The following is a 13,339-nucleotide window of genomic DNA, read 5'->3' on the forward strand; positions in this document are numbered from 1 at the left end:
TGACGAGTGGCGAGCGTGGCTCCCGAGCCTCACACGGGGCGGGATCCAGGCGGCTCGGAGCCGTGAGGCCACTCACAGCGGAGGAGGCGCTGACGGGACAGTCGCACGAGCCAACCGCAGCCGGGGCCCCGCGGGCTGAGCTGGGCGGAGACTTGGCGCACTGCGCTTGCAGGTGGGTGAGCCGCGCGCGGGGTCTTTGAGGGAGAGGGGGCCGTGCAGCACTCTCCCCCGGGCAAGGGGTCTGCCACCCTCGGCTTCGGTGCAGCCCTGGACGCCCCAGGGAGGACGGGTCCGCAGTGAGGAGCCTGGTGGCCCCGGGGTTGTGTACTGCGGCGGCTCGGAGGTGACCCTTCCCTGCCGTTTGCAGAACAACGAGCCTTCCTGTCCCTCACCAGCCCGCCGAGAGCCGCCGCGGTGCACGCCTTCTCCGGTGAGCCGAGCCCCGCCAGGGTTCGAGGCACGACTCCCGCCCGCGCACCTCTCAAGGCCCCAGGCAGGTCTCAGACCTGCGAAGTCACACCGGCGCTTTTCTGTTTCCTGGGTTGCTGGTGTAGGTGGGTGTTGGCGGCTTTTTTGTGAACATCCACCTGAGCAAAGTCGTGGGCGAGTTAGAGTCCAGGGAAAAGTGGTCTCTGTGGATGAATACGGATTCCGCATTTGATGGTTGATAGGTGTCTTGCTGCGTCAGCCTGTCTCCTTCCTAAGGCTGCCAGGAACAATCTGCGAAGGCCAGCAGTAATGTAATCTCCACAACCACTGCTCCTTAGTTCTTTACTCCTTAAGATCGCTTTACTCTTATCCTTACGTGTTCCAGTGAACATTTTTGTGACATGACACGCCCCCTCGAGTCTTCTGCAGGTACTTGGGGTTTTTAAGCGTGTGCGTACAGACAATGCTAACTTCATGTAGCATCTTCCCTGTTAAAGCATGATTGAGGTGATATTTAAGATCTGAAGAACGTTCGAGGCCAGCCTGGTCTACAGAGTGAGTTCCAGGACAGCCTCCAAAACAATACAGAGAAACCCTGTCTCGAACCCCTCACCCCCCAAAAAAATCTGAAGACCGTTCACAATGTGACAGGGTATCTACAGCACACAGAAAAAGCTACAGTAAACAATGTGAGGAAAAATAGATAAGTAAGCAAGTACTAATGCCCAAATCAGCAAATATACTTGTTATGCCAAGTTCGTGAGACCCGAAAAAGACCACCAAGGAGCCCACTCACTGGCCTAAGGTTTAATGTTAGGTTACAAGCCCCGGCAGGTACCCTGTCCAGCAAACTGGCACAGCAGCTGCAGGAAAAGGGTGTCTGGCCTCAGTTGTAACGGGTTTTTAAAGGAAAAAACCGCAAGAAGGGTGGTACGTGCGTTGGCTGTTCAGGATTGGATAAGAGTAGGTGACCTTTGGATTCATTGATGTGGGGGCTAGGGGAATTTCAAAATTGTTACTAACTGTTGTCCACAAGGGCAGTTATGACGAAAAGATGTTATTTACAAAAATTAGTCATTGCCTGACCACCCAGATGGGGTCACTTTGACTGGGGTGGGCACAGTTTGGGTGTTCCTTGGAAGTGTTTATGGTTCCTTGGCTGGAGCTGAATCAGCTTTGTGCCAAGTAGGGAATTTCTCAAGGTGGCCTTTTCTGAGGATTGAGTTAACTCCATCCTTTCCAGTTAACCTTGCTTCTACAATAATAATTAAGGTTTCTGCTTTGCATCTTATGTAATTAAACATTTTATTACACTGTCTCCTTCCCGTGTTTTTAATGATAGTGACACAGACCAGGGCAGCTTGAGTAGGTCACAAGAGGAACATGACTAGGTTCATGATGACTGGAGGTGATGGTACCCGAGTATTGTCAAACATGTTTTCCTGAATAAGTAGAAAAAGACAGTGGTGACTTGGGGAGAATAATAAGTCAAGGGATGGAGATTTCTTGTTTGTTTGATATGACTTGAAGGTGAGGGTTCTAGAATGTGCATGCAGAGAAGGAAAAAGAGTGTGTGCTGGAGAGCCAGAGGTCTGATCACCGTTCTAGCAATCACTCCAGAGTAGTGGATAGTATTGCTTTTTGCCATGTCCCTGATCTAAAGATACAGCTTAGTGTTAAAACTTATGTCTTGATGTGTGTTGTTGTGGGTTTTTAGAATTGTGCCTTCCACAATAATAGCTACACTGTAAATGTTCTAACAAATAACCTTCCTTCAACTTATCTGACACTTATGAGCTAGAAATATATTCTAAGAATGGAAATATCATCAAAACCCTGCCATGTTTGAAGTTAGTGATTCTTGATTATAGAATTCATCTTTGTCTCCTGGGAACTGTCCTGGACACCTAAAATTTTCTAAAAGCTAAAGGACTCATTTTTCACTTGAGAGCTTTATTATTTTCTCCCACCAATGACTTACATTCTCATCATTTAGGTCTCAAACACATCCTCTAAAAGTCTGTAGTGTTGTAGTTGATGAGAGCAAGGGCTCCAGAGTCAGACTATCTGACTTTACATTCCGCCTTCCCACTTACTCACTGATGTGACTTAAATTAGCATCTGAAATAGCAAAACTTCATTTCCCCATCCATAAAGTGAGAGATAATGACTGCACTTGCTTTGTTTAAGTAGGTAGAGGACTTAAGAGGCTGCAAGTGTCAGCACATCCTCACTGGGAGATAAGCAGGAAAAGAAAGAAAGAAAGAAAATGCAGGAAGTGTAGTTGTATGTCTACCATAGTCTCCAAAACACCTCTAGTTCTACTCAGTACTTGTGACGGCTATACTTGGTTGTGAACTTGACTACGTCTGGAATGAACTATCCAGACATGTGGTGTGAGAGGTTTTCTGCTTGATTTGAAGGGAGTGAATCCACTTCTAGCCAGAATGTTTTGAGATGGAAGACACACACCTCTGATCTGGAAGAAACATGCCTATTATCCAGATCTTGAGGTGGGAAGACACACCTTTAATGTGGCGCATACCTTCTGAAAGTCTATATAAGGACAGAAGAAGGAAACTTTTGCTCTTTGCGTTTTTGCCCTCACTTTGCTAGAACACCCATTCCTTCATTGGCATTGGAGCCTAGTTCTTTGGGAATTCCAGCATATCCAGAAGACCAACTGAGACCTTGTGGACACAGCTAGCCATTGTTGGATTAGCTGGATTGCAGCCTGTAAGTCATTTCAATAAATTCCATATATGTGTATGTGTATATATGTGTGTAAACATATGTATACATATATATATATATATCCATATCCTAAGTTCTGTGAGTCTAGACAATCCTGACTAATACAGTGCATTTGTATAACTTCTATAAGAAACTCCATATTTAGATACTAATGACTGGAGGCACTAATGAAACAAAGCCCAGATGAGGTTGAACTCAGGTCAGCTTTAGTTTCATTTACTTCTTTGAAGTAGCGCATGCTTTTATATCATTACTTTATAAGAAGGATTTGTTTCGGGAGGCAGAGGCAGGGGGGGGGAGTGTCTCTGTGAGTTTGAGACCAGCCTGGTCTACAAGAGCTGGTTCCAGGGCAGGTTCCAAAGCCACAGAGAAACCCTGTCTCGAAAAACCAGAGAGACCAGAGAGAGAGAGGAAAGAGAGAGGAGAGAAGGATTTGTTGTGAAGCCTAATTCTTGAGCTTTTAAGTTTTTAAAAATGATTTTTATAATTTCAATATAGTCTGTTTGGAAGTTACTTCCATGAACACTAAGTACATGTGTTCTTCTGCACAGTAGTTAATGATGAAGTAATAGCACAGAGAGAATTATGAATTTGGAATCTGTCTTTAGAGGCATAATGGAGTAGATCACTTCTGTGATGCTTGTTCATATAAGAGGTTGAGATAAAGGATTGCCAGTTAAAGGTCAGCCAGCAATATGTAGTAAATTCTTCCAGATACCTCTGGCTGTTCTCTCTCACATATTTGCAAGAAAAACCTTAACTATGTTGTAGAGCAGTAACATTGGCAGGTTTCTTTTTCCTGCACCCCCTCAACATGTACGTGGTGCAGAAAACTGGAATATATATGAGTGTTTCACCCCAGGTATATGCAAAGGGGTGCAGTAAAGAAACTGCCATTTGTTTGTCTGTTTTGTTTGTTTTTTTATTTGTTTCTTGTGTAGAAGAGAGAAAATATCCAGAGGCATCTTTCAGAGTCCAAAGCAGAATCAGAGAAAAAGAGGGAGGGAGGGAGGCAGGGAGGGAGGGAGGGAAAAGAAGAGTGAATCTGCCCAGCAGAGTGGACATGGCCAGGGCTGTCTATGGGAAGAAAGGACATTAGCCAGAGAAGGAGACTAGAAAGAGTCAGGTTGTGAGGATGAAGAATACAAGCTTTACAACTCAGAGGGGCCGGGCGGTGGTGGCGCACACCTTTAATCCCAGTACTTGGGAGGCAGAGGCAGGCGGATCTCTGTGAGTTCGAGGCCGGGCTGGACCGATAGCCTCCAAAACAATACAGAGAAACCCTGTCTGGTAAAAACCAAAACAAACAAACAAACAAACAAACAAAAAAACTCAGAGGGAAAGGTATCCTTACAGTCAGGAGCTGTGGCACATGATAAACCTCACACGAGATTTATGGGGAGGGAAAAACCAGGAGGGTGGCTGCCTCTGCTTGGATGAAAAGCAGCAGAGAACTGAGCAGAAGGCTGGGCTTATGTGGAGTTTCTTGGAGCAGAGTGTTGTGGGGAGGTGGACTTTTTCAGGGTAAAGCTTTCTAGGATAGGAATTGGTGGGATTTCATGTCCAGAGCTTGGGCTTTTTACTCTGTAGGGTGGGGGCTGGGTGTAGCCATTAGGACATAGTTAAGTGTTCTGTGGAGGACCTCAAGGGAGGGAGGGACCTGGCCACTCCTGTGCCTCAAGTGACTTACATTTCCCCCTTTTTGTTTATTGTTGATTAAACGAGTTATGGGTAAGACGGATGATGTTATCATTGGACTACTTCCTGTTGGACAAGGTGAACTTGATCGGCACCATCAGGATATAATTGGGAGTTGGTGACCTCTTTGTGGCTAGGTACCTGTGATCCTCTATTAGCAACTGATTAAAAGTGTTGTTAGAAATCTTTTGAATGTTGTTGAAGGAATCCAGATAAGTTTGTAAGGAGGTGTTTGCCTAGGAGGATTAAGAAAAGGAAGAGAAAAAGGGTTAAGAAGTATCCAATTCCATATTAGACTGTCAGTGAGCCACGGGCCAGAGGCTTGGAGCTGTTTCTTATGTTTTTCAAAATCTTTCTGGAGTTGTCAGATCTTGTCTTTTACTATATCTGACTGGTAGAGGCAACATTACTCCCTGAGGAAGAGACAAAGACCACCTCTCTCTGATGGGATGAAGTCTAACCCTTGCTGATTTTGTACCATTTATGGCACCGATCTAGACTTATTTGGCTCTGGAGTGTAATCATGGTCTGAGCCACCATTAGAGATCCTGGATGAACTGAGAGCAAAATGGATGGTCGTCCACAGCTCCATTGATGACACACACCATGGTTGCACCCAGTGTTGTTCTTTGCTGCAGCTTTGGGCGATGAAATATGATTCGCCAAACTCAACAAACCCACATGGAGTTTACTGGGAAAGGGAGCAAAGGGAGGGGTAGGTGTTAACTGATCGGTAGCAAAGAGAGAGAGTAGGCAGAAGGCTCTTGCTTATATGCGGAAAGGGGGGCCTGGGTTTAGAACGAGTCTCAGCAGTTGGGGCCATTGAAACTGGAGTCATGGAGCTGCCGTTGGCTCAGCTCTGTGCGGCCCCAGGTCCACGTGGTTTCTGCATGCAGAGTCCTTCTGCAGCCACCTAAGCATGCATGACACAGCCATGCAGCCTTTGACAGCTGTCAGTGGGGATGGATCCCAGTTAAAGATGGATCCCCGGGCAAGGGAAGGTAGCCCAGAGAAGACCAGTCCCTGGGTGGGGAGATAGCCTGAGAGTTAGAGAGGCCAGGTGACCATAAAAGGTTCCTGGAGAAGGCACAGGCCCAGGAGAGGCTGGCGTGGATTGACAGGCAGGTGCTGAGGAGAAACCACTGGAGAAGGAGAAGGAGAGGAGTCAGGAGCTGGAACAGGGCCAGGTTGCCCAGGACCCAGGGAAAGGGAGAAGCCAGGATATCAACACCCAGGACTGCAAAAAGTATAGGACCTGAACTGCTTATTTGTCTTCTATGCTGCTATAAACCCTGTGATGGAAATTGGCACATTCTTCACCAGACCCCACCCTTAGTTTTGGAAAAAGGGACTCCAGGGAATAGCAGGTAGGCATTGATAATGCCTTTGAATGTTTGGGGGCCTGGGAGGTAGTACTAGGGATTAAAGCATTATTGCAGTCTATGGAGTTCAGTGTGCCCATAAAGCACATTTCTAAGTAGTTAAAGCAGTTTGTGATACTGAAGAGAGTGATGAGATAAGGTGTGGTAGTGATATTTGGCTTAGCACAACTATGAGAGGTGAGAGAGTCTAAGACAATAAGTGAGACCACAAATGGTGGCCATGAGTTTGACCCAGGAGGGACACATAGCCAGTATTCTCCAAAGCAATCAGGCAGATTTCAGTAGCTGATATGCAGAGGTTAAGGTCTGAAATAAGAGATGGTGTGACAGGAAGGTGGGATGTAAGGAACTTTGAGGAGCTTTGGATCACATCTTCTACCTGTCTATACCTAGGGGCTAAAAGACTGGGATGTGTACCCTTTGTATTATGATCGTGCCTGATGAATGGCTGTGATAAATCCTATAGTAAAATTTACCAAGACCCCTGTATTCCACCTGGGGTGCCATTGGTCAATAATTAGAATATAAAAGATTGATCATTTTGCATGAAAGGTAGAATACTTTCCTGGATATTCATCATGTCTCCTACAGGATCAATAAAGATATCCTTCATAAGTCTCTGGCCAACATCAACAGTAATCTCTAGTTTGATCGTAGAGAAAGCAAGCCTACAGGACAGGTGTTTTAGAAGTCAACGTAGGTGTTTTAGGAACAAGTATCTCCTTTTGGCAACTTGCTGGTATGTAGTCTCCCGACAGTACCATGTGAGTAGTCTGCTTGAACCAACAAGTATGGGTTTCCTAAACCTTTGAAATCTTGACATAACATTAGCATAGAGGGGGAAAGAAATTTCAAACACTTTTCATTACCGTAAATCACTTACCACTTTCTTAACCTATAGGGCTTTCTTAGGCTTTCATATCCTCAGACCGTTTTACTCTTTTGTAGACCCTCATTGCAAACGAGCTTCATTTTCACCAATAGCCTTTCCTGGGTTTTCTTCAGGAACTTAAGTTATGCCACACAGTGCCAAGTCTTAATATACCTCCCTGACTCATGTCCTTTTAAAATTAATACCACCTAGAGGACTCTTATATTACAAAGTTTGGCTACCAGTATGAAGTACATATATGAGTACATGAAGGTGCAGCTTTAATACTGTATAAAACAAGCATTGTTTCTTTTCAAATCTTATCATACGCCCTTTTTGTTTTTTTGTTTTTTGTTTTTTGTTTTGCTTTGTTTTTCAGTTTGAATCTGAGTGTATTTTGCAGGCCTAATGCAAGGATTTTTATACAGGTTTTTTTCTCAGAGGATGTTTCTGTGAAGCAATCACAAGCATAATGACATTATTCTTACTTGGCACGGTAACACAGAAATCCAAAACATAAAATCATCCAGGGTTAATCAAAACACACAGTCGCCCTTGGTTAATCAAAACATAGAATCATCCAAGGCTAACCACATAGTTCTTAAATTAATGAATTTTTTATTTAAATTAGAAACATGCATGCTTCAAATGTCAATACCAGTTCCCCCCACCTTGTCCCTCGACCAGCCCTACCCCAACCCTCCACCCCCAGCGCAATCCCTACATCATTCCCCAGGGAGGGTGAGGCCCTCCTTGGGGACATCTCCACAGTCTGTCATTTCATCCAGGGCAGGACCTTGGCCCTTCCCCATGTGTCCAGGCTGAGAGAGCATCCCTCCATGTGGAATGGGCTCCCAAAGTTCATTTGTATGCCATGGTGAATACTAATCTACTACCCAAAGCCCCAGAGATTTCTGAGGCCTCCTCACTGACACTACATTCATGGAGTCTGGATCAGTCCCCTGTTGGCCTCTTAGCCATCAGTCTAGGGTTCAAGACCTCTCGCTTGTCCAGTCAGCTCTTTGTGGGTTTCACCAGCACGGTGGTCATGACCCCTTTGCTCCTCACTCCTCCTTCTCTGTTACTGGATTCCAGGGGGTCAGTTCAGTGTTTAGCTGTGAGTGTCTGTCTCTGCTTCTATCAGTCACAGGATGAAGGTTCTAGGATGTCACATAAGGTAGTCACCAACCTTATCATCAGTTACGGGCTATTAATATAGTCTCTCTGCTATTACTTAGTTGTCCAGTTGGCGTTATCCTTGTTGGTCTCTGGAAATCTCACTACTGTTAGTTCTCTCCTCAAACCTATAATGGCTCCAACCATTATGATATCTCTCATCCTGGTCTCCTCTATTCTTACCCCGACTCAGCCTTACTGCTCCCCCATTTCTTCTTCTCCCCTCCTCTTATCCCCCTCTCTTTTCCTGGTTCCCTCTCCTCTCTGCCATGGTCCCAGTCTGCTCAGGAGATCTTGCCCCTTTCCACTTCTCTGAGGTATAATGCATATTTCCTGGGAAACTCCCTGTTGCTCAGACTCACTGTCCCTAGGACTGTAGGCTTACACTCCCCTGATCCATGTCTAAAATCCTTATATGAGTGAGTACATACCATGTTTCTCTTTTTGCAACTGGGTTACCTGACTCAGGATGGTTTCTTCTAGTGCCATCCATTTGCCTGCAAATTTCAAGATTCCATTGTTTTTTTTTCCCGCTGAATAGTACTCCATTGTGTAAATGTACCACATTTTCTCTATCCACTTTTCAGTAGAGGGGCATCTAGGTTGCTTCCAGGTTCTGGCTATTACAAATAATGCTGCTATGAACATAGTGGAACAGATATCATTGTTGTATGAATGGGCATCTTTTGGATATATGCCTAAGAGTGGAGTTGCTGGGTCTTGTGGTAGACTGATTCCCATTTTCATGAGGAATCTCCATAATGATTTCCAAAGTGGCTATACAAGTTTGTACTCCCATTAGCAATGGACGAGTGTTCCCCTTTCTCCACATCCTCTCCAGCATAAGCTGCCATTGGTGTTTTTGGTTTTAGCCATTCTGACAGGAGTAAGATGATATCTCAGGGTTGTTTTGATTTGCATTTCCCTAATGACTAAGGATATTGAGCACTTTCTTAAGTGTCTCTCAGCCATTTTAGACACCTCTATTGAGAATTCTCTATTTAGTTCAGTCCCCCACTTTTTAATTGGGTCCTTTGGTGTTTTGGAAAGTAGCTTCTTGAGTTTTTGTAAATTTTGGAGATCAGCCCACTGTCAGATGTGGGGTTAGTGAATGTCTTTTCCCAATATGTGGGTTGCCTTTTTGTCCTTTGCCTTACAGAAGCTACTCAGTTTCAGGAAGTCCCATTTATTAATTGTTGATCTCACTGTCTGTGCTACTGGTGTTATGTTCAGGAAGGGGTCTCCTGTACCAATTCATTCAAGGGTACCTCCCGCTTTCTCTTCTAACAGGTGGCTAGATTTATGTTGAGGTCTTTGATCCATTTGGACTTACGTTTTGTACATGGCAATAGACATGGATCTATCTGCAGTCTTCTACATACCAATATCCAGTTATGTCAGCACCATTTGTTGAAGATGCTATCTTTTTTCCGTTGTATAATTTTAGCTTCTTTGTCGAAAATCAGCTGTTCATAGGTTTGTGGATTAATTTCAGAGTGTTGGATTTGATTCCATTGGTCTACCTGTCTATTTTTGTGCTAATACCAAGCTGTTTTCAGGACTATAAGCATTTTGGGCGGATCAAGGATGGGTCCGGTATTCTGGCACTCGGGAGTCACAGAATACTGAGTGTTACATAGCTCAGGTGGAAAGGTATCCTGGATCTTGGGAGCCAAGGACCACCACAGGTTGTAGTAAGCTTAGCAGCTTACAGCCTTGCCTCAGGGAAACCCAGCATATCGGCTCTGGTCTTCCAGCTGGCGATGCTCACCCAGTGTAGCAGTTTTGCTCCGCAAGGGGTTTCTCGGGCAAAGTTGCTATTGTTCAGCTCTGCTCCAAGGAGAGCGGAAAGCGGTGCTATGCCAAGGGAAGTTTTTCTGAACAAAAAGTGTTACAGCCCTGCTCGCTCTGCTCTGCTCTGCCCAGGGTTGCCTCTGCTCCACCACCACTGCAAAAGTAGATCTTCACTCAAACCTGGTCAAAGGGGTTTATTGGAAGGAAGCAGCTGGACCAGCCAAGCTGAACATACACAGGGTTTATATAGGGATTCTTGGGGGCAGGGAACTTTTTCCAGGGTAGGGATTGGTCTGATTTCAGTGCTGAGCTCAGATTGGCTAGAGCTGTGCTCGAGGATTGGTTAGTTTTCTGCACAGGATTAGGTCAGATTTGGCTCTGGTTTCATGGCCAAAGGGTGTTTTTTCCTCTGGTCCTTTTTAGTCTTTTGGCTCCAATTTTAGGGCCAGGGTGCATTTCTTTCACTGACTCTGATTCCCGGGACAAAGTATGTTCCTTTGGCACTGGTTTCAGCGTCAGGGTACATTTCTTTGGTTCTGGTTGCAGGGCCAAAGTGTGTTTCTTTGGCTCTGCTCAGCGTGTGTTTCTTTGACTGGTCCCTTTTCCCTACAATAGCTCTATTATTAGAGGTTGAAGTCAGGGATGGTGATGCTTCCAGATGCTGCTTTGTTGAGCAGGGTTGTCTTGGTTATCCTGGGTTTTTTACTTTTCCATATAAAGTTGAGAATTGTTCTTTCAAAGTTTGTGAAGAATTGTGCTGGGATTTTAATGGGGATTGCATTGAGTCTGTAGATTGCTTTTAGCAGGATTGCCATTTTTACTACTTTGATCCTATCTATCCAAGAGCATGGGAGATCTTTCCATTTTCTGGAGTCTTCTTTAATTTCTTTCTTTAAAGACTCAAAGTTCTTGCGATACAAGTCTTTCACTTGTTTGATTAGCATTACCACCAAAGTATTTTATGTTGTTTGTGGCAATTGTAAAGGGTGATGTTTCTCTGATTTCTTTCTCAGCCCTTTTATCGTCTGTATATAGTAGGGCTACTGATTTTCTTGAGTTGATCATGTATCCTACTACTTTGCTGCGGTATTAATCAGTTTTAAGAGTTCCCTGGTAAAGTTCTTTGTGTCACTTATGTAAACTATCATATCATCTGCAAATAGTGAAAGTTTTACCTCTTCCTTTCCAATTTGTTATCTCCTTGGTCTCCTTTTGCTGTCTTATTGCTCTAACTAGAACTTCAAGTACAATATTGAAGAGGTATGGGGAGAGTGGACAGCCTTGTCTTGTTCCTGATTTTAGAGGAATTGCCTGAGTTTCACTCCATTCAGTTTGATGTTGGCTGTTGGTTAGCTGTATATAACTTTTATTATGTTGAGGTATGTTCCTGTTATCCCAGATCTCTCCAAGACCTTTATCATGAATGGGTGTTAGATTTTGTCAAAGGCTTTTGCAGCATCTAGTAAGATGATCATGAGATTTTTGTTTCTCAGCTTGTTTATATGGTGGATTACATTGATAGATGTTCATATGTTGAACCATCCCTGCATCCCTGGGATGAAGCCTACTTGATCATGGTGGATGTGTTTTCTCAAGTGTTCTTGGATCCGATTTGCCAGTATTTTATTGAGTATTTTTGCATCAATTTTCCTGAGGGATTTTGGTGTGAAGTTCTTTCTTAGTTGTGTCTTTGTGTGTCTTTGGTATCAATGTTATTGAAGCCTCGTAAAAATAGTTTGGGCAAAGACCCTTTTGCTTCTATTGCATGGAATACTTTGAGGAGATTTGGTATAAGCTGTTCCTTGAATTTCTGGTAAAATTCTGCACTGAAGCCATCTGGGCCTGGGCTTTTTTCGGTTGGGAGACTTGATGCCTGCTTCTATTTCCTTAGGTGTCATAGGTCTAGTTAAATTGCTTATCTGTTCTTGATTTAATTTTGGCAAGTGATATATGTCCAGGAAGTTGTCCATTTCCTTTAAATTTTTTAATTTTGTGGAGTACAGGTTTTCAAAGTATGTCCTGATGATTCTCTAGATTTCCTCAGTGTCTGTTGTTATGTCCCCCTTTTCATTTCTGATTTTGTTAATTTGCATGTTCACATTCTGCCATTTGGTGATTTTGGATAAAGGTTTGTCTATTTTGTTGATTTTCTCAAAAAACCAACTCTTTGTTACATTGATTCTTTGTATTGTTTTCCTAATTTCTGCTTTATTTATTTAAGCTCTCAATTTGATTATTTCCTGGGGTCTACTCCACCAGGGTGAGTATGCATCATTTTTCTGGAGATTTCAGCTGTGCTGTTAATTCTCTAGTGTAACTGTTCTCCAGTTTCTTCATGTGGGCACTTAGTGCTATGAACTTTCCTCTTAGCACTGCTTTCAAAGTGTCCCATAAATTTGGATATGTTGTGTCTTCATTCTCATTGAATTCTTGGAAGTCTTTAATTTCTTCTTTGACCCAGGAGTGGTGCAATTGCACATTACTCAATTTCCATGAGTTTGTAGGGTTTCTGCAATTTGTGTTTTTGTTGAACTCTAACTTTAAAGCATGGTGGTCTGATAAGATATATGGAGTTATTCCAAGTTTTTCTACCTGTTGAGATTTGCTATGTTGCCAAGTATGTGGTCAGTTTTTCAGAAGGTTCCATGTGGCGCTGAGAAGAAGGTATATTCTTTTGTGTTTGGATGGAATGTTCTATAGATGTCTGTCAAACTCAATTGGGTCATAACTTCTATTAGTTTCTTTGTTTCTTTGTTAAGTTTCTGTCTAGTAGTCCTATCTAGTGGTGACAGTGGGGTCTTGAAGTCTCCCACTATAAGTGTATGAGGTACTATGTGTGATTTGAGTTTTAGTAATATTTCTCTTACGAATGTGGATGTGTTTGTATTTGGGCCATAGTTGTTCAGAATTGAGACTTCATCATGGTGGATTTTTCCTGTGATGAGGATGAAATGACCTCCTTCCTCTCTTTTGATTGATTTTAGTTTAAAGTCTAATTTGTTACGTATTAGGATTGCTACCCCTGCTTGTTTCTTGGGACCATTTGATTGGAAAATCTTTTCCCAACCTTTAACTCTGAGGTAATGTCTGTCTTTGAGGCTGAGGTGTGTTTCTTGTATGCAGCAGAAGGATAGGTTCTGTCTTTGAATCCATTCTTTTAGCCTGTGCTTTTTTATGGGAGAATTATGACCATTAATATTGAGGGATATTAATGACCTTTATTGCTTGTTCTGGT

At 43.5% G+C, this 13,339-nt stretch overlaps 1 protein-coding gene across 2 annotated transcripts in view; it reads left to right on the top strand.

Annotated features, from left to right (window-relative positions):
• Positions 1–40: 40 nt before the first annotated feature.
• The window catches only part of Kbtbd3 (kelch repeat and BTB domain containing 3), a 42,774-nt gene continuing 29,475 nt past the window's right edge, over positions 41–13,339 (top strand). Inside the window, exon 1 of one of the 2 annotated variants that reach the window (XM_005077312.4) lies at positions 41–172. The gene's annotated coding sequence lies outside the window, so the exon portion shown is untranslated. Of the gene's footprint in view, positions 173–425; positions 555–13,339 lie in introns of those variants that run through there. The other variant, XM_013118554.3, reaches the window with a different exon arrangement.

Source organism: Mesocricetus auratus, unplaced genomic scaffold (assembly GCF_017639785.1).
Source record: "Mesocricetus auratus isolate SY011 unplaced genomic scaffold, BCM_Maur_2.0 Super-Scaffold_100040, whole genome shotgun sequence".
In the NCBI taxonomy this organism is placed as follows: Eukaryota; Metazoa; Chordata; class Mammalia; order Rodentia; family Cricetidae; genus Mesocricetus; species Mesocricetus auratus.